Source organism: Cynocephalus volans, chromosome 13 (assembly GCF_027409185.1).
Source record: "Cynocephalus volans isolate mCynVol1 chromosome 13, mCynVol1.pri, whole genome shotgun sequence".
NCBI lineage: Eukaryota > Metazoa > Chordata > Mammalia > Dermoptera > Cynocephalidae > Cynocephalus > Cynocephalus volans.
In genome coordinates, this window is record NC_084472.1 from 19,553,258 (window position 1) to 19,577,910 (window position 24,653).

General features: G+C 45.9%; 1 protein-coding gene across 1 annotated transcript in view; it reads left to right on the forward strand.

Moving 5' to 3' along the window:
* CABLES1 (Cdk5 and Abl enzyme substrate 1) overlaps positions 1-24,653 on the forward strand; it is a 106,275-nt gene that overhangs the window by 1,107 nt on the left and 80,515 nt on the right. The window lies entirely within an intron of this gene.

Sequence of the window (24,653 nt, forward strand, 5' to 3'; positions counted from 1 at the left end):
GGGCAGGAGCACCACGCTCGTGCAGTGGGTCTGGCATTGGGAGTCGCAGGAGCCCATTACACAGCGGCACCCCAACCTCTCCGCACGAGGAGATCACGAACTTCCTGAAACCCTGTCCAGATCCCGAGGCGCGCTGTCCCCACGCCGGGAGCAGAGGGGAGAGCAGTGGGGCGGGCGGGCGGCTGCGCGGCGCGCGGGAGCCTAACTCGTAGTAGACACGCGTGACCCTCCGAAGAAGCTCCCGCCTGCGCTCAGAGTATTCCTGCGGCCCTGGCAAACTTGGCATTTTCCTTTTACTTTCCTAAGAAGTGGAAGGTCCCTTGTTACATTACCTTGAACCGGGCCTAGGGAGTAAGGCGTAGGGGGGCAGGGAAGAAATAGGACTCGAGTATTCATTTTTTCCATTTTAAGACAAATTTGCTTGAATTCGTTAAAAGCTTGTTGTGCTTCCTAGCTTAAGTTAGCTGCAGGCATTAGGCATCTTAGTAAAAAGCATGAAATATTGGACATTCCTCATTCAGGAAATAGCTGGAGCTTGTCGCTGTATGTTCAAGAGGCAGTCGGGGGTTGGGTCTGTTTGAGGTGAGTGGGGCTGAGGGTTGGGAGAGGACCGGAGTGAGAACAGGTAGGGAAATTCCCTGGGAGTGTCATCTCCTGTTAGTTGATAAGGCCTCCTGTGAAGTTAGTAACAGCATAGACTCCACTTTTTCCCACTTGTTTTAACCTGGGACCTCAGTTCCCCTTGTGGGGTGCTGCAGGCATCAAGATGGTGGGGGGGGGGGAGGACATTCTCTGTTACAGCCTCTCCTGGGATGCTCATCGGGAAACTCAGGCTTACTCTGGCCCTAGTAAGAGGGTGGCATGTTGAAAAACTTAACTTCCTCCCCCAGTGAACAGATGGGGAAGAACAAGCCTGGTTCATCCAGAAGTTTGCTCTTACTCTCTTTCTTCCGAAGGGGATGAAATCACCACCGAGCTTGGTGTGCAGCATTGCAGTTGGGTACACATGGGCCTGCAGGCGCGGTGTGGAGCCAGAAGAAGCAGCCCGGTGATTGCACAGATGAATTAGTTACTCTGGGCACAGGTGACAGCCCTGCTCTGGCGTTTCTTGTCGGAGCACGCATCTCCCCATTAGCGGGTGAGTGCCTGGAGGGAATCCCTTTTTCTGGGCCAGTGGTGCACAGTCAGCGGTTTCTGGGCAGCTTGATGCTACCGCTTGACCTCACTCGCTGGCTCGATGACTCTAGAATTTGAGCCTAAGCCTAGCAGTCAAGAGGGTCACGACAGGAGTTGTAATAAACATACATGTTTTTATAAATCTGTATGCAAGGCTGGCCCGTGTCTTCTGATAGATGTGTTCCCTGTGCTCAAAGCAGCTGGAGATCAGATTACCTTGCTTTCTTTCTCCAAGAAACTCTTTTCAGGTGATATGGAGGGTCTTGATGTGGTAGAATTTCTGAGCCAAAGAATATAGCTTCCTTACCTGATAGTCCCAGTCATCTTACTATTTCTGAATGATCCTTATCTGGCAACTTTTGATAGCCTTTCGAGGATTACAGCTCTCAACAGAAACAAAATCAAATTTGATGTGCAGAAAGCGGGGAAATAGACAAAACTGATTTAAGAAAGGCTAGCTTGGCTGTGGAGCAGTGACCAACTTGAAATATCCTGAGACAATTTGTGTCCTATACTGTGCTGCTTTCGAGAACTTTGTCTGAAGCGTGCTGCTTTTATTAACCCTCAAGAGTACTTTTGTCCGCCTAGACAATGTGTGGTTAGAGCACAAACTCATGTGAATAAGGGCCACGGTCAGCTTTCCTGGTTTCCACTTGCCTCCCCGGTATGCCTCCCTTAAAAAAAAACCCTGCTAGCCTGTGTGGTTCCATATACTGTTTCACCAATTTGATATTCTCCAATTTGTTGTTTTCAAATCAGATTTTTTTTCCTTGGATTCATTTCTTGCTGTTTAAGGAATTTCATAGAACCTTGCTGCTCAAACGTGTGGGCTTTGGACTTTCAATTTCACAGGGAACTTTTAGAAATGCAAACTCCCTGGCCCCTCTCTAGACTACTTGAGTCCAAATCTGCATTTTAACAAGATTTCTAGGTGATTTAACAAGATTTCTAGGTGATTCGTATACAAATTCAAGTTTGAGAAGCATGGCCATAGTGAATGTGAAATCTGCCCTTTAAAATTTTTAATTTTCATTTTATTTTTTGGCAGCTGGTTTGTACAGGGATCTAAACCTTTGAATTTGGTGTTACCAGCACCACGCTGTCCCAGGTGAGCCACCGGTCAGCTCCTTCCCCGTTCTATGAAGTTGAGATTTCATATACTGGGTTTGTTATAGACATATAAAAATCAGAATTTCCCAGTCTGAAATCTTGAAACGCTTTCTTTTCTGTTGCTTCCGTCTATCTGAACAGTTATAAAACAAATCACAATTAATTGCTTGGACTTCCAAACTTCGAAATAACAGGGAGGAAAATTTCTGCACCCAGGCCTTGACATGAGTAGGTGCTTGGTAAACACGTATCAATGCAATGATTGCACCATCTCTGTACTCAGGGGCTGGATACTTGACATCTGTCGCATTTAACCCTCACAGCCACCCTGTGTAGATTCTTTCACTGGCAACCATGGGGCTCAGAGAGTTTGAGTAACAGCCTCAGACTAGCCCAGTTAGTGAAAGGCACATAGAATAATCAGATCCACCTTTGGCCAGGATGGGAACCTGAATCTTTGACATCCAAGCCTGGCTTCTTTCCCTCTGCCACTCTACTGTATCACTATGCCTTGCACACAGTAGGCCCATAGGTAATTTTTGAGTTGTTGGCTGTAAATGTTTAAGATACAGCAGGTCCGTAATACTGGTGATTCTATACTCCCTTTCCTTTTCATCACCCCAAATTTAGCCTCTTTGTTTGGGTTTCCTCAATTTTGCTGCTACTTCTCAGTCCCCATTCTGTTGGTGAATCCAGGAAGCCCAGGACTGGGCCTAGGGACCCTCCTGGGCCTGTCGACGGGACTCCAGCACTGGGAAGCCACCATGATGGGTTTGTCCTCAGGCTGAGGTGTCAGAGGTGGGAAGCCGAGACAATGCCTTCGCCCCCTGTCTTGTTTCTCTGCTTGGGCAGTGAGCTCCGCATCGGAAGGTGTTAATAGGTGAAAGGGAGTGTAAATTTATGAGGTATCTTTTAAGGCTTTCTTTTACTTTTAAATATTTCATCTTAGGTGGCAGCTGGCAGCAGCCCTAGGTCACTCCACTTCCTCAAGTGGACAGCTGCCTGGGAGCACCTGAGTCCAGCCCAGGTGGCCTTCTCAAATGTAAATGTGTTAAGAATCACCTGGGGTCTGTTAAAAGGCAGGTTCTGCATTTCTAACAAGCTCCTTGGGATGCAAAGAGCCACATTTTGAGGAAGGAGGCTTTACCCAGTCCTGTGATTTGCTCCTGTTGAAGAAGAAACCAGGGCTCAGAGATGTTAAGTAACCTGTCCGAGATCACTCAGCTGTTAATAGCAGAGCTGTGGGTCACACCTGACTGCTTAACCTAGCCGGCTTGGAGCTGCCACCCACCTGTTCCTCTGCATTGCCCCTGTTGGGGGTAGACTAGGCTTGTGTTATAACTGTAGTCTCAGTGTCTTTACTGAAATGAAAAATGTCTGCAGACCTGGTATCAAGAACCAGAGCAAGATGGGGGAGGTGGACGTTCTCTTCTAACTTTGTCACCACCACTACCTTCCTTTGTGACTTCAGGCAAGTCACCAGTCTGTGCTCCAGCTTGAAGCCGCCTGACCATTCTGGATTTCACAAGTCTGTAAAGGACTTTGATCTCCTCACCAACAAGCAAACACAAGTTAGTGTTGAGCTATTTTTCCGGCAGTGTGAGTTAGGGAAGCCAAAGCTGCAGGCCTGGCCTTGGTCAGGGTGCTTTTCCAAGACTCAGGGTAGACCGTGCCCTGCAGGGGCCAAAGCGGGTGCCCTTTGCTGATGGTGGAGCCTCGCCCGCTGCCCTCTTCCTTGCAGGCAAAGCCTGTAATGTGGGTGAGCTCAGAAGGCGAATAAATGGGAAGCCTGCTCCCTTCCCTGTTGGCAAGTGCCCAGGGAGGCCAGAGAGTTTGATTGTGACCCTTTGCTCTCTGGGAAGGTGGGGAAGCCACCACATGGCTCTGCCCAGCAGCTGTCCCGGGAAGCTCTGGGTGCTGGACTTTTCCCTCCTCATTGGAAAGAGAGGTGTTAGGTGGGGAGAGGGCCAAGGGCAGCAGGGGAGGGAATGGTAGTGAGCCAGGCCATGGGGCCAGATGTCGGGTAATGAATGCCAAAGCTGGGCCTGGGAACCCTGGATTCTGGGCCCCAGTTTACTTACGGAATTAAAAGTTTGGGACAGATGAGCCTGCCACCTCTTCCAGGTCTGCATTCTGAGTGTCTCAGTTCTGTGGCCTGCTGAGGGGCTTGGGGACGTGTGGATAATCTAACCGTAGAATTGGATGTACAACAGCATTAAGTTCTGTGTGACTCCAGTCGGCAGAACATGCACAAATGAATGAGTGAATGAATGGGCTTCCCTCAGTGTAAGGTAGAACTTTAAAAATCACCTTCAGCTGTGTTCCCTCTGGCAGAGGACGTGTCACAACTGGACTGACAGCCATAGGAGGTCATCCAAGCTGGAGCCACTGCCCAGTAAGGCAGGCAGGCCCTACCCCAAACCACCCCCACATCGTGCAAGTGATCTGTAGTAGTATTTATTGCTGAAAGGCTTTCCAGTTTGCAAAGTACTTTTCTAGACATTGATTTCAACCCCCAAACAACACAGGGACAGGAATCCAAGGTCACAGAGCGGGCAAGGGGTGGCCTCAGGTGCTTTGTTGTCTGTGTCAGGTATGCACTAAGGGAAATTCTAGTATTGGGACTTAATGCCTTGTATCATTTATTCATTTAACAAATGTTGAGTGTACTGAGTATCAATCATGTGGCACCACTCTGCTAGTTGTGGGAGATACAGACATAAAACATGGCCCCATCTGTGCTGAGTGACTAAGTAGACAGACGATTTAATGCATTGATGAGCATTTCGTTAGAGGTGAGCTCTGTTGTTTGAGGGACACTTCATACCCTTCCCCATGGGACCTGGCACAGGACCTTGGATGCAGTGTTTTTATTTAACTGTGGTGGGCATTATTCTGAGCATCTTATGAAAATTAAGCAAGTTCATATCTTTAACAGCCCTGAGACAGTACTACTATCGTCACCCCAATCATCATTCCATTTTGAAGCACAGAGAGGTTAAGTAAGTTGCCCAGAATCCCTTGGCCCATATGTGGGAGCTGGGTCGGAACCAGGCAGTCTGGCTCCGGGATCTGTGCTCTTACTTACCTCCACTGTGCTGTGGCTTTTGGGCTCATAAATGTGTTAAACTGGCTTCAGCTGAACGGGACAGAAGTTGACCTAAATGACCTATAAGGTCCCTGCTCACTCTGATTTCCTTATTTAGGTTTCTGCCTTTGTCATTCAGGGAGGACTTCTGCAGGAGGGCCCAGAGGACAAGCCAGGGTAAACAGGGATTCCTGTGACTACAGTCATGAAATCCCGCCCGGTGCTGGCCTGTGCCTCCCTCTTCTCGGCCAGGGCTCAGTCCCTGTCACCTCCCTTGCCTCTCGCTCACCTGGTGCTTTACATGCCCTGTGTGGCTTAGAGCCTGGTGCAGGAGGAGCACCAGTCTGGCACCCCAGAGCATGGTGTCTATAGCTCTGCCTCTTACCCTGACCAAGTTTTCATCCGTGAAGTGGCAATAACAACACCAGCTCCTCCCTGGACCTGTTGTCTTGTTTGACCCTCTGTGTCTTCTCAGCATCACCCTTTGCCCCCACCCAGGGGTCGGCAAACTATGGCCCACAGGCCAAATCTGCTCCACTGGCTGTTTATAAATAAGTTTTTTCGGACAGCCACGCCCACCTGTGTACATATTGTCTTTGGCTGCCTTTGTGCCACAAGGACAGCATTGAGTAGTTGTGATAGAGACACGTGGCCAAAAGGCTAAGCTGTTTATTTTCTGGCTTTTGTCACAAAAAGTGTGCCACCCTGCCCAGTGCTGTATGCCTGGAGGTGCGCAGGGTCCCTCCTGCCCACCCTTGCTGTGTGCTTCCTGGCTTCGGTTTGGAACCTGGTCCACACATTCTCCCCGGGCTGCAGAAGGACCTTTCTGAAAACTGTATCTGGTCCTCTCGGCCTTAAATTCCCTATATCTCACTTGAGGTAGCCATTGGCTGGGCCCCTGGTCACCACTGCAGCCTTCCCTGCCCCCCCCATTTCCCATGGCCTGTCACTGTCCTACTTTGTTGGCTTCTACAGAGGGTGCTAGCAGGCTTCTCCCCAGGAAAGGTCCCCATCACCCACACCCCGCAGAGCCCAGCACTCTGATGGGTCCGCTTCTTATCCATGGGTCTGCGCTTCTCTTCCTCGGTTGTCTGGGTCTTGCTGATGGACCGGCCTGGGACCGGCCTGGGGCTGGCTGTCACCAACTTGTACCACCTCCCTCTGTAGAGCCAGCAGGGACAGGCAGACAAAACCCCACTGTCCTGTTAACCGTCTTCCCCTTCCCCCCTAACTTTCTAGGTCTTTTATTTTCACCCAGCAGTGACTCCCGACCCTTTATCTGGTAAAGCAGTCTATTATCTGTCCTTCCTCCCTCAGTTCTGCAGCAGGAAAGACCTTCCCAACTTGAGTGTTTCTGTCTCTGTCACGGGGTGAGGTGAGACAGGACGTGTAAGTTGCCCTGGCCGGCCTGCTCCATCCATGCCTGCTTCTCCCACTCCCCAGGGAGGGGAGGTGACGTGCATGGAGATCTGAGTACCTCTCATGTGCTAAGTCCACATAGCTGGACTCTAGAGCTAGCATTGAACTCTGTTTTTTCTGGCTCCTAAGCTGGGTATCTGCTCGACCCAAGGGTATGCTGTTGGCTCCTACGGACTTGATAGAGAAGATCGAGGAATCTGCGAGCTGGTTGTTGACCTGAAATTGGTCATGGTGTGGGTATTTCCACCACAGGAATTGGCCAGTGCTACAAGTCAGGGCTTTTGAGTTTTTTTTGCCTTCCGGAAAGCTGGCTTATCAGTGTGTGCACCAAAGGCCACACCACACATCTTTTTTGCTCCATTTTCCCCTTCGGGGCCTGTGCAAAATGTCACTATCAAAGGAAAGTATGTTAGAAACCATAAGTTTTTATGAGCATCTGCTGCTTAACATGGTCACCACCACCCATTTTTCCACCTCAAAAAAATGTCTGTCGCCCTCAAGTTTCAGCCTGTGTGCAACTTAAAAACCAAAATTTTCACAGACACTGGGGCTGAAACAGACCACTTGCTATTACGTGTAGGAATCATGAAATCATTAGCTGTTACTTTCTTTTACAAACTGTGTGATGTTGTATTTTTATTTTTGTTTGGTTTTTAAAAGCCTCCAATAACATATAATCAATAAGGATTTCCTGATTTTTTTTTTCTTCTCTTTATGTTAGTAGTTTGGATAATTGCACGCTGGTTTATATTTAACGAGGTTATCATTAATGTGGTTTGGGGTTTATTGCTGCACATTTAGTTACAAAGGCAAAAGCTTGTAAAGCAGAATATGCAAATGCTAGCACTAGTTTAGGACTTGGAATACTGTAATGATATATATATATGTGCATGAAAGGACCCCATCTTGTCCCTGACTTAAAAAACAGGGTGTACTTAAATCTAAGTTAAGTTTCATGATAAATAGATGAAAAACCATTTAACAAGAGACTAGTAAAATATTTGAGAATGCTAAAGATTTCTATGTGCCTAGAACATTGATTTTTATTTTAAAACACTTTACTCATTGATCCAATTATTTATAAAGCAAAATTTCTACTTTGACAGTTTTAGAAAGGTGGCAAGGGGAAGGAATGTAAAGAACTGGAAGACGGGCAAAGTCTACAAAGTTTTTTGCTTTAAGGACAAAAATTGGCATCTTAAGGGAACAAATAGTCGATCTGATGTTGACAGGTAGTTCCCAATGAATTATGTTTTATTGAATGGAATAAAGTTTTCTTTTAGAGGATGAATAATGAAGAAGGAAGATGAGATTCTAAATGTCTGAGGTAACTGTAGAGATGCAAGTCATCCATCACAAAACTAACTGATGATATTATAACTTCTGCTTATTTGGTGCTTTACAGTTTACAAAATGCTTTCATATATGTTGTTCCGTCAAGTCACTTCAGAATGGCCATGTGGTACTGTAGCTGTTTTATAGATTAGAAAGTCCCCGATTGTGCTAGGCTGGAATTTTGAAATCTATGTTTTTTTTAACTCTATGTTGAGAGTTTTAAAACAAACTCCACCGTAGCTGTATCATTTAAGAAAAACAAAGAATCCTATTAAGGACTATAAAATTTTATTCTTTTTCCTGCCCCAAATCTTCCACTTGTATTTTTGTTGACCCCAAAGGAACAAAAATATTAAGGCCTCCTCTGTTTGAGACCTGTGGGCTAGAGTCAATCAAGGTCATTATGTTAAAGTACAAGGAAATACTGTGCCGTGGTTTTGGCTAGCCAGCGCCATCTCCTCCAGCGAGGATGCTGATTTTCACGTGATAACCTCTGGGGCCGGCTAGCAGAACCCTGGTTTGGGGCCCAGGTCATGGAAAATTTTCCCCGTAATAGCGGCTCTCTCTGGAGAATAGTTTGGGGTCAGATTCTCCACAGGGAGTGAGCCCTTGTCTCTTTCCTGCACCCCTGCTGCTCGGCCTCTTCTCAGCAAGATGGGTGAATGGATTCTGGAGTGGAAAGACCAGGAGCACCTTTTGGGCAGCTCACGTAACTGCTCTGAGCCTCATCTCTAGATTGGGCATAAGAATTCCTGTTTTCTTGGGGTGTTGCAAGTGTTAAAATAAGAATACAACATTCAGCAAGCACCTAGCAGTGTGGTTTGGCCCTTAGTGGTGAAGCAGTAAAATCGTAGCTGTTATTTCCCTTCTCAATGGCACCACACCCTGCACCGTCCATAGAGAAGCAGTGGAGAAATTTGTCAAGGTTGACTCAGGTCATGGGGAGCTGATGCTATGGCACCCTGAACAGACAAGCTGCCGCAGTGTTTTAGTTTCATGATCATGAACAGTAGTAAAATCAGAGCAGCAAAGGAAAACAGTACCCCTCCATAAGGTGTTGCATTTTGCCCCTATTTACACCAGAATCTTGACAGTTTCCATTGTCAAAGCACTCAGGGGCAGGGAAGCAAGGACAGGTGGGTTCACATGGTCATCATCGTACCTCCAGAGCAGTGAGGCTGTGCTGTGAGGAGCAGTCCACACTCAGGCACACAGAAGATGCTGTTGTGCCTGGAGTGTCCCTGGGGGGACCGTACCTCCAAAGAAATTTAGGAATATGTGCCTTTGCTCACTCCCTTTGCAGAAACCATGGCCTTCATTCTGTGGTTGTGTGCTGCCTGCTTGGCCTCCGTGTCTAAGTAGGATAGCCTCTTAAGTGCAAGGACTCCTGGGGGACCCACGGGGCAGCGTGGCCATGACCCCTGGGGAGAGTTGTATACTATTTGGGTGACTTGGCCTCGTCTTGCACCCTTTTCCCCTCCCTATTCACAGTTTCCTCTGCTCGCGGCCCCCACCTCCTCTCTTTGAACCCCTGGTAAACAGAGTTGGGTCCTTGTCCACGGGCTCCAGGTGTAGCCTGTTTGGCATGCTTCAATTCTGCACACACACCTGTGTGCCAGGCAGGGGTGGCTTGGTTATTCAGAGGGGAGGGGGCCCCATGCCTACTCTGGAAGAGAAGGAGAATGACTCCTTAAGGCAGCTGGGCTCCTGGGCAGCAGAGAGGCAGGGGCTGCCGTTCCTACATGGGAGCAGATGGCTGTCCTGGAGATGGCCTAAGCACTGGGCCCACGGGCAGGCTGTGGCTTCACAGTGGGCACGTGATGGCAAAGCATGCTGGCTGCTTGGTTAAGGAGGGTGACTTTTGTTTCAGAGGGAGGAGAGGGGATTTTGAGCAGGGACAGGTGTGAGCAGAGCTGGATTTCTAGAAACTGGAGGCAGGTTGAATGAAGACGGAAACCAAACCAGTGCTTTTTTTCAATCCTTTCGGCATCCAGCTGTGGCTTCAGAAAAATGAACTGGTGCACATTCATGCTTTTTACTTCTAGGGAGTTTGTCTACTTCATACATACAGAATTTTAGAAAGAGTTTCAGGGAGTTCATGGACCCTTGGAAATTTGTCCCCAAGAGAGGGATATCAGTGAGCAAGCTGGTGTGTAGGAGTCCCAGGGAAAGGCGGGGCCCAAATGCAGAGGCAGCACAGAGGTCTCAGACTGTTAGGAGCATGTGACACTCGCTTTTCACTGCAGTGGCTTGGTGGCCATGTAGATCCGGGGCATGCCCCTCAGCCACATCACTGCCTGTAGCCCCGAAGTCCTTTGGGTCACCCTCCTCTGCAGCACCTTGCTTTTGCTCTTGTGGTATATACTGGCTTGAATAGTGCCTCCCCATTTGTGTCCACCTGGAACCTCAGAATGAGACCTTATGGGAGACAAGGTCTTTGTAGGTGTAATTAGTTAAGATGAGGTCATACTGGGTTAGAGTGGGCCGAAAATGCAATGACTGGTGTCTCATCAGAAGGGCACGTGAACACAGAACAGAGAGGAGAACATGGGAATATGGAGAAGGAGATGCGAGTGGTGCATTTGGTGCACCTACAAGCCAAGGAAAGCCAAGGATTGCTGGCGACCACCGGAAGCTGGAGGAAGCAAGGAAGTGCACCAGAAGGAAGCAGCCTCCTGACACCGTGATTGTGGACTTCTAGCCCCCTGAACTGTGAGAGGAGATTTCTGTTCTTTTAAGCCGCCCGGGGTGTGGTGGTATGTAGCGGTAGCCCCGGGAAGCGAACCCGTGGCAGCATCTCACAGAGCTGGATCCAGTTCTCTGTACAGACACCTTCCTCCCTGGCCAGCAGGGCTGGATGGATGTCCCAATGCAGAGCCTGAGCTGGCGGTGCAGTCTGCAGGTGGCTGAGGCCCCATGGAAGCTCTCAGTTTCATGCTGGCCACTTCTGTGCTCGTTCCCTTCTTCGGTGTGGCTGTAGATCAGTAGTCCTCAGCACGTGCTCCTGGGCCAGCTGCCCCAGCAGCACCCCGGAACTTGTGAGAAGTGTGGTTCTCCGCCCCACCTCAGACCTCCTGGGCCGTGGCCCAGTGATCTGCTTCAACAAGCCCTCCAGGTGCAGCTGGTGTTCCAGTTTGGGAGCAGGCTTTATAGACAAAGCCTCCTGTGTCTTGCGTTTTACTGGATCTTCTGGAAGATGTGAATAGTGTCCAGTGTTTTTATTATGAAATATTTTTATTTTCCTTCAAAGCATTTATTCTAGCACAAATCAGTGGAGGTTATCTCCTGATGCAGGGCTCTGCTGAGAGCCCAGGTGATTTAGGTTTGAGGTGCCACATAACCAGTTTCAGGTTCATCTCCCCTTTTGTGTCCCCAACAGGGCCATGCTATACCTGTGGTGAACAACTTTTAGATTTAGTGCCAATGAGTCCCTTTTGTTTTAGCCTTCTCTGATCCTACCCTCCTTCTGCCTGGTGTATTTGTTCCCTCATTTGTGTCCTGAAGCATTTTATATTTACCTCTATTTTAAGGTCTTAGCAGTTTTCTCAAATATTCAAATAGATTTGTTGAAAGCTTTCAGGCTTGTGCCACGCATTGGGGATACAGGTTTGCACCGGAGAGATGGGGCCCTGCCATTTGGGGTCTTAGTGACTAGTGCAGGAGATGGGCAAAAACCAAACCAAACCAAACAAAAAAGGGGCAATAAAAAAAACTACAGGTAAAATAAATCCTGGAAGGTGCTATGGAGGGAATTGTGGAGTTTGTGAACATCTATTGGATTCAGTGGCCAGGAAATGCCTTTCTGAGCAAGATAAGAAAGTAATTAGCCACCTAAAGATGAGACACAAGTTTCAGGCTTTGGGAACCATGTGTTCTAGGTCCCTGAGATGTGAACACACTTGATCTGTTTAGGGAAGAAGAAGCCAGGGTGGTGGGAGCACAATGAATGCAGGAGCAGAAGGAGCTGGGGCCCAAGACTTGGGCAGGGGCCATGTAGCCAAGAGTTCTCGTCTCAGTAGAAGTCACTGGAGAGTGGTGCACCACTGGGGCGGTGTGCCCTGGCTTATGTTTTAAGGCCCCCTGACTGCTGCATGGGGAGTAGATTAAAGGAGGACAGGCGTGGACACGGGGACGTGTTTGGGAGCCTCTTGCTTCCAGGTGAGAGCATCCTGCCGAGAGACACTGTGGCCTGGACTGGGGCAGAGATGGTGAGAGGTGGGTGGACTCAAGCTACGTTTTGGGGATAGAATTGATAGCATTTGTGGGTGACCTGGATGGTCCCTGCCATCACAGAGCTTATGTCTAACTGGAGAGGGACTTTTGAATAGTCATCCAACAAGTGGAAGACTGCAGGTGTGGTGCATGTTACAGAGGGGACGACCTTGGTCCTCTTGGCCTGTAATCAGCACCGTGGTGGATTTGACCCCGTTGTAGTGGGGATGACGGTGCAAGGAAGGCTTGCCTCTGGAGGTGACTAATGAACTAAGGGCTGAGGGTGAACAGGTGTCAAGTATTTGACTAGGGCTTGGAGGACTGGGGCAGGCCAGAGGTGAGCAGGTGCGAGGAGATGAGAGAGTCCACTGCAGTGGTCCAGGCAGGAGATGGTGGCCACTGGACCCACAGTGGTAGTGATGGAGGAGGAAGTGAGCAGATTCGACAGAGATTTAGGGCACAATGGGAAGGGTTTGGAGATGGATTGGATATGGAGGGCAGGAGGAGAAGAAAACATCGAGGAGACCCCGGGTTTCTGCAGTGTGGACTGATTGGATGGCAGGGCCACCCTACAGCACAATCCAACGTCATGAGTTTAAAAAATGGTACTTAGAAGAAGAGTTGTGCGACTGAAGCTGACCCTGTTTTTCTTGTTGTCTTTTTCCCCATAATCTTGTGCCTTTACTAATAGCTTGAGGTGATATATTCTTAGGGTCATAAATAACTTACTGATGGAGGATGTGCATATGGAAATTTTCCTTTTCCTCCCAAAGTGGAGTATGATGTTGATGCTTATAGATCATCCCAAGTTTTGTACTCATTTCCAACTTATTTGGCCTGAAAATTCTAATGTTAACTTTTGAAATAAATGTTGAACATTTATTTAATTTCAAAAAATACCCGAAATCAGATTTCATTTATTTAGTTTTAAAGACATACAATTTCTTGTTATTAAAGAAAAAAAAATCCTTGAGTGTGATCAGTAGATTTTCCAAACAATTCCCAGTTCAACTTGGACATATTTGCAACTAATTACCAGGTGCTGAAGTCTGAGTAGTCTTGAATGTGAAGAAAGATCTGTTCTCCAAGAGGAAAAAAGATGCCTTCAGGAAACTGCATAATCTGTGTGCTGCTGTAACTAGCAGGTTCCCCGGTGTGCGCTTGATTTGTACTTGCTCTGTGATTCAGAGTAAGGCTACGCACAGTCTCAGTACTACTAGGGCAATTGCGTCTTTCTCCTGTTTATTGGTGGGTTTTCGTAATAATGGTGAGTGCTGAGGATTGAATGTCCCCCCAGAGTCATTGCAGCTTGATCCCATTTTAACAGTGTTAGGGTGAGAAATCAGATTATGGCAGTGTTGAAAGGTGGGGCCTTTCAGAGGTGATTGGATCATGACAACCTTGCCCTTGTGAATGAATTGATCCATTTGTGGAGTAGTGTGTTAATGGTTTAGGGGGTTGTCATGGGAGTGGCATTTGTGGCTTTATAAGGACAGCAAGTGAGCAGGTTATAGAGCTCTTCTCTTGCCATTCTCACCATATGATACCCTATGTCGCCATGGGACTCTGAAGGGCATCCCCATCCAAGAAAAAGGGACTTGCTAGATGCATCCCCTTTAAGGTGGACTTCCCAACCTCCCAGACTGTAAGAAATAAATTTCACTCTATGTGTTACCCAGTTTCAGTATTCTGTTATAAGCAACAGAAAGCAGGCTAACACAGCATGCTCATCGAATGCTGACTTATGAGCCACCGAGCCACACACAAGTCACTTCATAGCCAGATCCACCCTTTCCTGGGTGTGCAGCTTCAGACCAGTTCCTTAATCTCCTTGAGGCTCAGTTTTCATCTGTAAAGAAGGGGAGATAATACTGACCAATCAGATACCTCATAGCTTGACTGCAAAGAGCAAATCTGACCATCTCTGTAAAGCACTTATCACAGCACCTGGACATAGTTCTCAATAAATATCTGATGTGATCAGTATACCCCAGATACTCTGCTGGTGCTCTACAGATTTTGTAGGGGCTGGTATCACCTTGCAGATGAGGGAATTGAACTTTAGAGAGTTTACTTTTCTCTCCAAGTCACACAGAGCCGCTGAGCTGGGATCTGTGTAACTTTGAATATCAGGCTCTGTAGCCTTTTGACACGTGTAATATTCTGTCCAAATACATTTTGTTACCTTTCTGAGCAAAATGGGTTCTGATTTAGGACCCAGGCAATGTTTCTTGACACCTGCACTGTTTGACACTTTCACTGTCTAGGAATTTATGCTGATGTTCATGTCACTTACTGATCCAGCTCATGTTTGACTATGGATGTGTTGGTGAGAAGCTGCTGTGCGTATACAGAGTGATTGAAGTGGATTTTTTTTATTTGACCCTGTTTGCTACAAACACAAGTGAATAATTGGGTCCAGGCAGATGGGAAGTGATGGGAATGATATATTTCAATCTAGTCATCCTGGGAGCAGTATTTCACAGAGCTGGAAAGAATTTAGCCTGTAGAGCTTATTAAGAAGCACAACTTTGTTACACGTAACTTTAGTTCTTTTAGAGTCAGGAAAATAAAAGCCAAGACTGAAATATAAGGAAATGAATAAGATACTTGCAGCCTGGTAAAATCTGGAATAAAAAAAAATTTACACAGGAGTTCAGCTTTGATTTTATATTGTCACAAATTGGTACCAGATGCCTGCTTTTCAGACAGACTCCCGCACTGATCTGAGCGTGTGACTTGGAAAGCAAATCACTTTGCTGTTTGGAACGCCGATTGATGTTTTGGAAGTTTCTTTTTGTTTTCAAAGGGAAAATAATGCATATTACAGACCTAGAAAACAGAACTTTCGTAAATGGCAATTAACAGAAGATGCCCAAGGGAGGAAGTCTCCAGTTTCTTTTTATAACCCTGGCAATAGTAATTGAGGTGACATTTTATTAGCATTGGCATCTCCTGCATGTACTGGGAGTTAGTTCAGCCTGTGTAGCTCTGTCCAGAGCTTCATTTATGTTTTTCCTGAACCTTGGGGCAGAGGAGAAGTACAAGAGCACTTCTGTCTGGGGCTGCAGTGCCTCATGTCTCTATGTGGCAGGATCCCAGAATTGTGGGGTGGCAGTACACGTTTTCCCCTATGGTTTGAAAAAGTAGTTTTTCGTTTTGAGTCTTAAGTTTGGGCTCAACAGTATCTCCTTATCCTACAGGCCGTTTTTCTTGCTGGCATTTGAATGAGTTATAAAGTGAGTTTTGAATCGTCTGACACCTCTACCTGTTTCTTGAATACTTCCTAAGAGATGCTGCCATATGAGAATATATGCTGACTTTCCCGTGTAAGTCATCAGAGGGTCACCTGAATGACTGGGAGAGCTGAGTCTGAATTCTGGCTCCAAACCTGGGATGTTGTCAGGCTTTGGTGAGAATTGCGCTCTTGACAATTACCTGGAAGGGAGAATATTGTGCCAGTGTGCACTGGCACAGTGGTTGGAGGATGGTGTGAGTGGAGTGAGGCCATCTAGAACAGAGAGGAGCTCCACCGAGGGCCCTCCAGCTCCCCAGATGGGTCCTCATATTTCCCAAAGCAGCCAGGCTGCAGCCTGTCACATGGAGGAGAAGGAACCTCAGAGACCCAGAGAGGCCAGGCTGCTGTGCTCTTCTGAGCTCCCTGTGCATGGGATGGAGGGTTCAGCGCTCTGGGGTCTCATGGGGCTAATGCTGGCCCGAGCCTTCTCAGCAGTGGATGGGAAACCCAAAGGGTCAGAGGGCATCAAGACTCTGTGCTTGTCCTCCTATACTAGCTTGCTCTGCCTACAAGGGAGTGAATTTCTATCATAACTTTTTAGCCAATATAGTCAGTTCTCATTACTCACACTAGTTTGTTTTATGAAGTTGCTGTGAACACTGAATTAGGGAATACTGGACCGTTGCTTCTAGGGGAAGTACAGAGTTAAGTTCCTGGGAGCCTCTGGTCACATTTTCATCATCCAATCAATACATAGTCTTGTTCTGTGTGTTTCTGATTAAAGACACCTTGTTTATTATATACTGTTGGTTCATTATCAAACTCACAGATGACAGCACTATATGTAACTCGTGCCTGAACAAAGCTTCTCCAACACATTTTAGGTGCACAGCAGCCTCCTTGTGCCTAGACGGCATTTCAGCACTGTGCTTGGGCCATGTTAAACAGTGAAATCACCAACACAAAGCACAAAATGCAAAACATAGCACTAAAAGTGCCACGAAAAGGGCACTTATTTAAAGTATGAGCTGATACCAGAAAGCAGAGGGTCACCTTGTTCACGTCAGCTGGGAATGTGTGTCGAGGACTCTGATTTTTTGCCACTCTGCACATGCACATGACCGTGGACGATCACGTAAGCACTGCAAGTATTGATTTGGGGGTTGCAAATACATTTTAGCATGGAGGCACACTTGTGAATACAGAATCTACGAATAATAAGGATGGACTGTACTTTATTCAGGTATTCATTAGAGTGCTTGCTGTGTGTGGGGGGGAGTCCCTAGATTGGGGTGTCTTGGAAGGAGTCTGTTCTCCTTTTACAAAGGCCCACTGTGTCCCATCCCATTTATTCTTTGCAATACCCTTGAGGTGGGTGGGGGTGGGGGGTGCAGTACTGGCCTTATATCCTCTTCCCTTTATTGAACGAGGAAACCAAGAACCAGAGAGCTAATGTGACTCGGTCACAGCAGAGAGAAAGTGGAGTCTGACTTTCAGGCTCTGATGCTTTTTTCTTCCCTTCCATGCTGTGCAAGCAGTGGAGATACAAGATAGGGTGAGCGCCTTCAGTGACAAATCCTGTCACTTATATGCTGACATCACATTTTAATACCATTTAAAAAATTATCTTCTTCCTAATAATTTCTGTGTGATTTAGTTAGATGAAAACAGCATATCGTTGTGATTAAGGGCATATATTCTGGAGCCAGACTTCTTAAGTCTGAATCCTGGCTTCGCTACTCCCTGGCTGTGGGACATGGGGCAATTTATATAAATAAAGTAAAACCCTTTCTGATATTTGGTTTTCTTATTTTTAAAATATAGTAATAACACCCAACAAGTGGGGCTAATGTGAGGCTTAAGTGAATTAATTTGTGGTTAGTGCTTAGATTTGTGCCTGGCACCCTGTGGACCCTCTGTGCTTTAGCCATGGTTATCATTAGTGTGATAGGCACTCAGGAAATGCATGTTGAGTCAAGGATGACTCTAAATAAATCAGGAAAATGGTAAAATACGGCTGTAATTGCATGGCCCAGAGCAAAAAAGGGATTTTGCAATTTTCCGGTCCTTTTGATCCATTTGGGTTACATAGTTCAGGCCTGGAAAATCTGTTTTAGAGCTTTATTTATCCAGTTTGACAGCAGATTAAATAGACCTTTGTCAAGTCTGTGTCATTTTTGATGAGTGGACAGCTAATCAGATGAGCTAATATTCGTGGGCACCTGCTGGGTTTAATAGTCCCTGCCCCAAATGTGTGAAGATATTAGTAGTAGATGAGGATAGGAGGTGTCACGAGGCATGGCGTTAATTAGTCATGTGAAGAGCAAGTTTCCACACCACTCCGAACCCCCCCATCTTTGCAGCTATTGAAGTGTATTTAAAACTGCCAGTGTTCCTTCCCTTCCTTCCACCACCCTGCACCTGGTGGAGATGTTAGTGAAAAGCAGTCCTGTGCCCCACAGGGGTGGGAAGGGAGAGCCACGTCACATGGCGGGGGGGGTCCCCCAACTGACCCATCAGACGTGCACCTTCCTAAACAGACCTCAGGAGCCAGCCCATCTCCTTGGTGTAATGCCTTTCATGTCACCAGCAAAAGGTAATTACAAAGGACGCAGTTACTTTCCACATCTGTGTAATTACAATATATAAGTGATTTGGGAAATCGATGTGTTTTCTTCTCCCTGGGAGCCCCCCTTACTTTCTGTATTTCTTTCTCCCTCCATTGTCCCTGGTCTCACAGTTGAGTGGCACAAGGTTAATTTGGGTGGGGGTGGGGGTGGGGTGGGGGATGTTTCAGTTAGGAACAAGTAAACAGGGCAGCAGACTAGGAGAGCAGCTTAGAAAATTCCTGTTTGCTTTCATTGAGACAATTTCGTTGAGGATTTCAGAAGCTTCCACCCTGGTGGGGTGAGGGGTTGTTTCTGTTATGTGCATCTATATTTTATAAGAAGTTTCAGACCTAAGTTCATATTTGCCCAATTATCTAATATTAAACTTCGCTTTGCCTAACCTGCTTACATTAATAAGCTGACTGAAGTGTTATTGTTACAAAATTCCTATTTCCTTAAGAGAAAAGGGCACCTTTCCTATAAGCAGATATTTTGTGACATGCTTTAAGTAGACCTATTACCCCAGTTTTTTTTCTGCTGTGTAAACTTTTTAGCAGTGAACAAGTGATTCTTCTGTCTGTGTTTATTCTGCCCGAGGTGATGGTGTGAGATACGCTGCTAAATAGATTCCAGTCCGATGATCCCAACTGTGTGAACTTATAAAAGACATCTGTTTAGGTTTTAAAATAAATAAATAACCCACATGCACAGACAAAAGGTTGTTGCTGGTAGTGAGATTAAAATTAGTCTGCCGTTGTAGAGGCTCTTTGTATTTTTCTCAAAAGAATTTATGGTTGTGGATTTTTAAAAATCTCATCTCATTCAAAGATAAACATTTAGGTAGGGAAAATGATAAAGGTTTGTTTGTTTGTTTTGATTTGTTGGCAAGTTAGTTATATCCTTTCATGGCACTAGGACTCTTTCCTGTCTCTGGAGAATTGTAAAGTAACTTTTATCTATAGCTACTTGGAAATTACCTAAATAAGATAAAATTATCTCAGGCAAGTACTTCCAAAAAGATGTGTTGATTTTCAAATATCTCTTTTGATATATGATGGATTGCTAGCATCTTGAATTTAGAAATGGAAATACACAGACATAGCTGTCTTTGGCAAGCCCCTCCCCGCTGGGGACAGGGCCTGTGAGAGCACCCACAGCGTGCAGAGGCCTCTGTGTGATGCTGCAGTAGCCTCTGTCTTGTGGCCCACCGATCAATCCAGCAGGCCCTTCCTGCAGGGACCTGGAGCATATCTGTTGTCTGAAGTTATTACAGTAGAAGGCCAGACGTGGGGTAAGGTGCTTGTGGCCATTCCCCCCGAACTGCTACCTGGTTTACTTTGTAGGGGGCCATACGTCCTGTGTGGTCTTTATTCAAAGACTACCTTATTGGTGCATGTACCTTTTAAATAAACCAGCCTACAGACTGTCATAAAATCTCGCTTTGAAAATTTAAAAAACAACAGCTCTTAGGCTTTATTTGTCTTATCTTGCCTTCATATTTTCTCCTAAAATATTTTACTGGTGCTTTGTGGGGTGCTGTGTTCCAGAAAGGTTTTATCTAAATTACAAAAAGTGTGTTAAATATGAGTGACAATTAAAAAATAATAAGTAAAACTATGTAACCATCACTGCTAACGTATTGGTACATTTGCTGCTGGGGTGGGCTCTGTCTTCCTTTCATTCATTCATGCCATATTTCTTGAACTTGTACAGTGTGACAGGCACTAGACTAGGCACATGACATGAACACCAAACCTGCTGTCATGGAGTTTGAGGATTAGCATATATATGTGTCTGAGAATATATACACTTACTTTTAAAATGGTACCATACCTTACATATGTTTTAATTTTTTTTTCTTTTTCACTTAAGGCAAAAAAGGACCACATTTTTAAAGTACCAAGAAAACTGTGAGAAATCCTTTGTAAGAAAGTTTTTATAATATAGATAATAGTCTCTAATGATTGTTGTGGGTGTGCTACATTCTTTTTAAGCAAGACATTGTTAGCTTAGACAGCTAGCTGCTTAATATGCTGACGTTCTTTCGTATATTTAGGCAGCCTAAAAGGAGGCATATACCTGACATTGTTTTCCATTCAGTTCATTCTTTCAGAAGATGTTTATTGAGCATATACTGTGTGCCAGGAGTTAGGCATAGTGGGCTGAACAAAGATCCTTGGTTCTCATCATCAGGGAACTTACAGTCCTAGGCAGGAGACAGACAAGTAAATGAATATAAATATGGCATAAATTGTAAGTGTCCTGGAAGAAAAGAATGTATACTATGAAAAAAAATAACAGGGAAGAATGGCTTCTGCTGGACGGAGTCAGGGAAGGCTTCTCCTCCAGCACAGGAGGAGAGGGTGGGAAGGAGTTCCAGGCAGAGGTAATGCCAACATGTTCCAAGGCCATGTGGCAAGAAAGAACCCATTTTGGGGAAGAGACGGGAAGACCAGTGTCACTGAGCATATAAACAGGAGGAAAGGGGGAGTAAGGCTGTTCATGTCCTGTCGATGTCTTTAAAGGTTTAGATTTTCTTAGTGCAGTGGTCAAATAGTGGGTGTGAAGCATGAAGCAGCAAGATGGAGTTACTGCATGCTGGCTGCTCAGAAGACTAGGCAGGAGAGACTGGGGTGGGGCAGGCCTTTGGAGGATTCTAGGTCTGTTTCAGGAATAGGACAGTACTTGGTGATGGACTGAAGGTGGATGTGTTAGGTTTGTGACTTGGCTTGTGATCTGAGAGATTGCTGGTACATTGAGATGGGGCAGCCTGAGGGGGGCTGGTTTAAAGGGGGAGGAGGAGGAGGAGGCTGAGTTTGGCATGTGAAGTTTGAGCTGCCCAAGAGGATGCCACATGGAGATTTAAGGAGGGCACTTGGGTATGTAGGAGCCTGGAGCTTCAAGGCGAGGTGGGTTGGAGAAACGTGTTTGGTGTCATCAGTGTTTGGTGTCATCAGTGCGTAGATGATGTTCAAAGTCAAGTGCGGGGATGAAATCACCTAGGCAGGGAGGGTACAGAGAGATGACAGAGTCTGAACCTCAGAGGGTCTTCCATATTGGGAGGTTGAGTAGAGGAACACCTAGTAGCAAAACCAGAGGCAGTGTAGCCAGGATGTGGGAGCAGAAACCTGGTGGCTGAGAGAGGATGCAGGAGGAGCTAGGAGAAGGGCTCGAGAAGGGAGAAGAAAGCGCAGGATAGTGTTTTGGGAGTATGGAGAGGGAGCGGATGCAGAAGTGGAGCGGACTTGCAAGCACCGGGGAGCGCCTATTTGAGGCTGGTGGGCAAGGATTTATGGTGACATCAATTGTGGTCGTTCAACACAAGGAAGCAGGTTATGAATATTGAGAGGAAGGGGTCCCTTTAGACTAGAAGGGTCCCTGCATGGAGGAGCATGTCTTCCAACCATCTTTTGTTACATAAATACTTAGGTTTATTAGTATTTGTTTCCTTTAGCAAGATTTAAAAGCAAGAGCTTAAAAAAGTATTAATGTAAGTAATCTGTACAGCAATCCTATATGGTGTGTCCTGTTATCCCCATTCTACTGCTGGGAAAACAGGCGCAGAGAGGTTATTGAGCTCATCTAAAATCCCAGAAAGAAGACGTTATGCTGGTCCCAGGGTCAAAGTTCTTAACCACTATGCTCTGTGGCCACCCACCGTGGTGATCTTTCATCACACTCCTTTGTAAGGAAGTGAAATTGTTTTAAAAACTTAAGTTCTGAATCACTACTTTCCCATGAAGTATCTCTAAATGTTCTTCTCAAATCACCTGGATATGGCGTTGGTGATTAATTTCACTCTGAGAACTAGGATTGGGCTGACTCTCCATAGCCTGCGGAGTGTACCCGTCCCATGCAAGTGTATTACTCTTGGTTGGTCTCTTCTGGGTTGATGCAGGATGGTGGTCATCATCACAGTGGCCCACAGCGAGCGCACGCCCGCCCTCGATGATCCTCCTGGGGATGCCACCGTGGGCCCTTGGTGCAGGGCACTGCATTGTGTAGGCACACCAGCGGGCTGTGTGCTGCTTGGTGTATTTCTGTAAAGCATGGTCCATGTTGCCAGTTGCAGAAGTGGGAATGTGATTCTTTTCCCATGTTAGGTTTAACTAAAGGCCAGGCTACCACTGAAAGACAGTTATCATGCTAGGAAAAGGGATTCCTGTGTGCTGGAAATCAACTCAAGCAGAGAGTGCAAGCCAATGCCACTCTAAAGCGTTGTTGCTGTTGTTTTCTGGATAATTTTTTAAATGTTGTTAATTGTGGCAAAATATATCAAAATTTACCATCTTTTAGCCATTTTTATGTTTGGTTCAGAAGTGTTGAGGACATTCACATTGTTGTGCAACCAAACTCCAGAACTGAAACTCTGTCACTCTGCCTGTTAAACAACTCCCCGATCTCCCATCCCTCAGCCCCTGGCGACCACCATTCTACTTACTGTCTCTTCAAATGTGACTGCTCTATGTACCTTATATATAAATGGCATCAGGCAGTATTTGTCCTTCTATGACTAGTTTATTTCACTTAGTATAGTGTCCTCCATGTTGTAGCATGTGCCAGAATTTACTTCCTTTTTAAGGCTGAATAATATTCCGTTGTATATATATAACATATTTTGCTTACCTGTCCCTCGACGGATACTTGGGTTGCTTCCACTAGCACTATTGTGTGTATTGTGATCACAGTGCTGCTGTGATCATGGGTGTACGTCTTGCCAAAACTTTCGCTCTTTTTCCCCTATCTGTCTAGAAGCAGTCTCTCATACAGAGTGAGTTACAAAGGCAAGGGGAAGGCTGGTTTGAGTACACTGATTCAGCATGCCTGAAAATGCACATTTCAAGGGAAATGAGTGTTTTTCTCCCTGGAAAGAAGCAATTCTAGATGTGTGTGTGCACACAAGCAACTAAGAAATTACTTAATCACAATAGACCATTTTATCAACCTTTTATCCTGTTTCTTGCCATTCCACCTTTTATTTTCAATAATGTTGCCAATTGATTCTTTAATACTACCCAGAATACATGTCAGTTCATATTTACATATTTATATATCTGTGTATAATATGAATGCATCAATTTTTTAAAAACTATGTTTTTCTCTGATAACAAAGAGATATGTGCATGAAACATTTAGAAAAAACAGAGTGAAATTCAAGTGACCCATAAATCTACCATCCAGAGGTGACAGGATACACACACACACACACACACACACACACAGATTAGGCTGTCAGTTGTGATTTTTTTATGGGGTATGTATATATTGCTGGTTTTTTTTAAAATACCAAACTGCATGTACCATTTTGTAAGTTTCCTTTTTTCACCTACTTATGTATTCCGAGTGCCCTCCCTTGTCATTAATTAGATCCCGTTCTGCATGTGACGGTGAGTGGCTGCATAGTGCTGCATTCATAGGAGCATATTGAACCTCATGGGGGGTCCTCGTCAGAAGTTGGGGTGTCCTGCAGTTTCTGTGCCGTGCATGATTTCTCTGTGGAATGTCTGAATGGAATATGAAGGGTGGCATTTTTCCCATTTTATGGTAAAACAAGCAAGGAGTAGAAGCTAGCTCTGAATGACTTAGCCAGGAAGAGGAGGAGCTGGAAATAGAAACCAGATCACTCACTCACTGCCTTGTGCTTGATCCACTTGATAAAACTAATCTTAAGATCATTATTAGTGGAAATTATTTTCCCTAATCTCCTGGGAGTATGCTTTAATATTTTTATATCTGCTTAATGGTAATTTCAATTCTACATCTTTTAAAAAAACTTTTCATTTTGAAAAATGAAAACTTTACAGGCTTCCTTGGGAGACCTCTTGGATCTTTCCTCTTCTATGGCTGGAAACTTGTGCAGCCACATACCAGAGCTTGGGACATACTGAAGGCACCTGGCCCCTCAGGCTGTCTCCCCCGTGGAGAATCCTCAGGCTCCCTATGGCCCAGCTGTAGGCCAATTTTTTCAAAAGCTGTCTGGAAGTTCAGAGTCTGTTTAATTTACCAGATGCCTCTTTTTGCAGTTTTATTAGCTCATTCAAAATATAGTTTAAAGGGCTAACAAGGTGCAATCGATATGCAAATAGTATTCATTAGATTCTGTTCTTTATAATTGTACAGTGTTAGTTTGGTGCTAATTTTTTCTTGGGGGAGTTGGGATACTATCTTAGTTTGTTCAGTCACTCAATAGGCGTTTCTTGTGCACCTAATATGAGTGACAGCCCTGGACATAGGGAGCCCTAAGTTACTTAGGAGAGCCAGGCTAGAAAATCCACCATGACCGTGCCCGACTGTAGTAGAGAGGTGCCCAGGAGCTGGCCTCCAGCTCTCAAGGTGACACCAGGGGTTGTGTGGGAAGGACGGGGAGGACACCCCCTCAGGGCCACATGAGAGCAACCCCAACCCTGGGGCAGCTAATGGGACTGATGGCGGTTTGCCTTTGCAGAGCAAAAAAAAAGCAGGCATG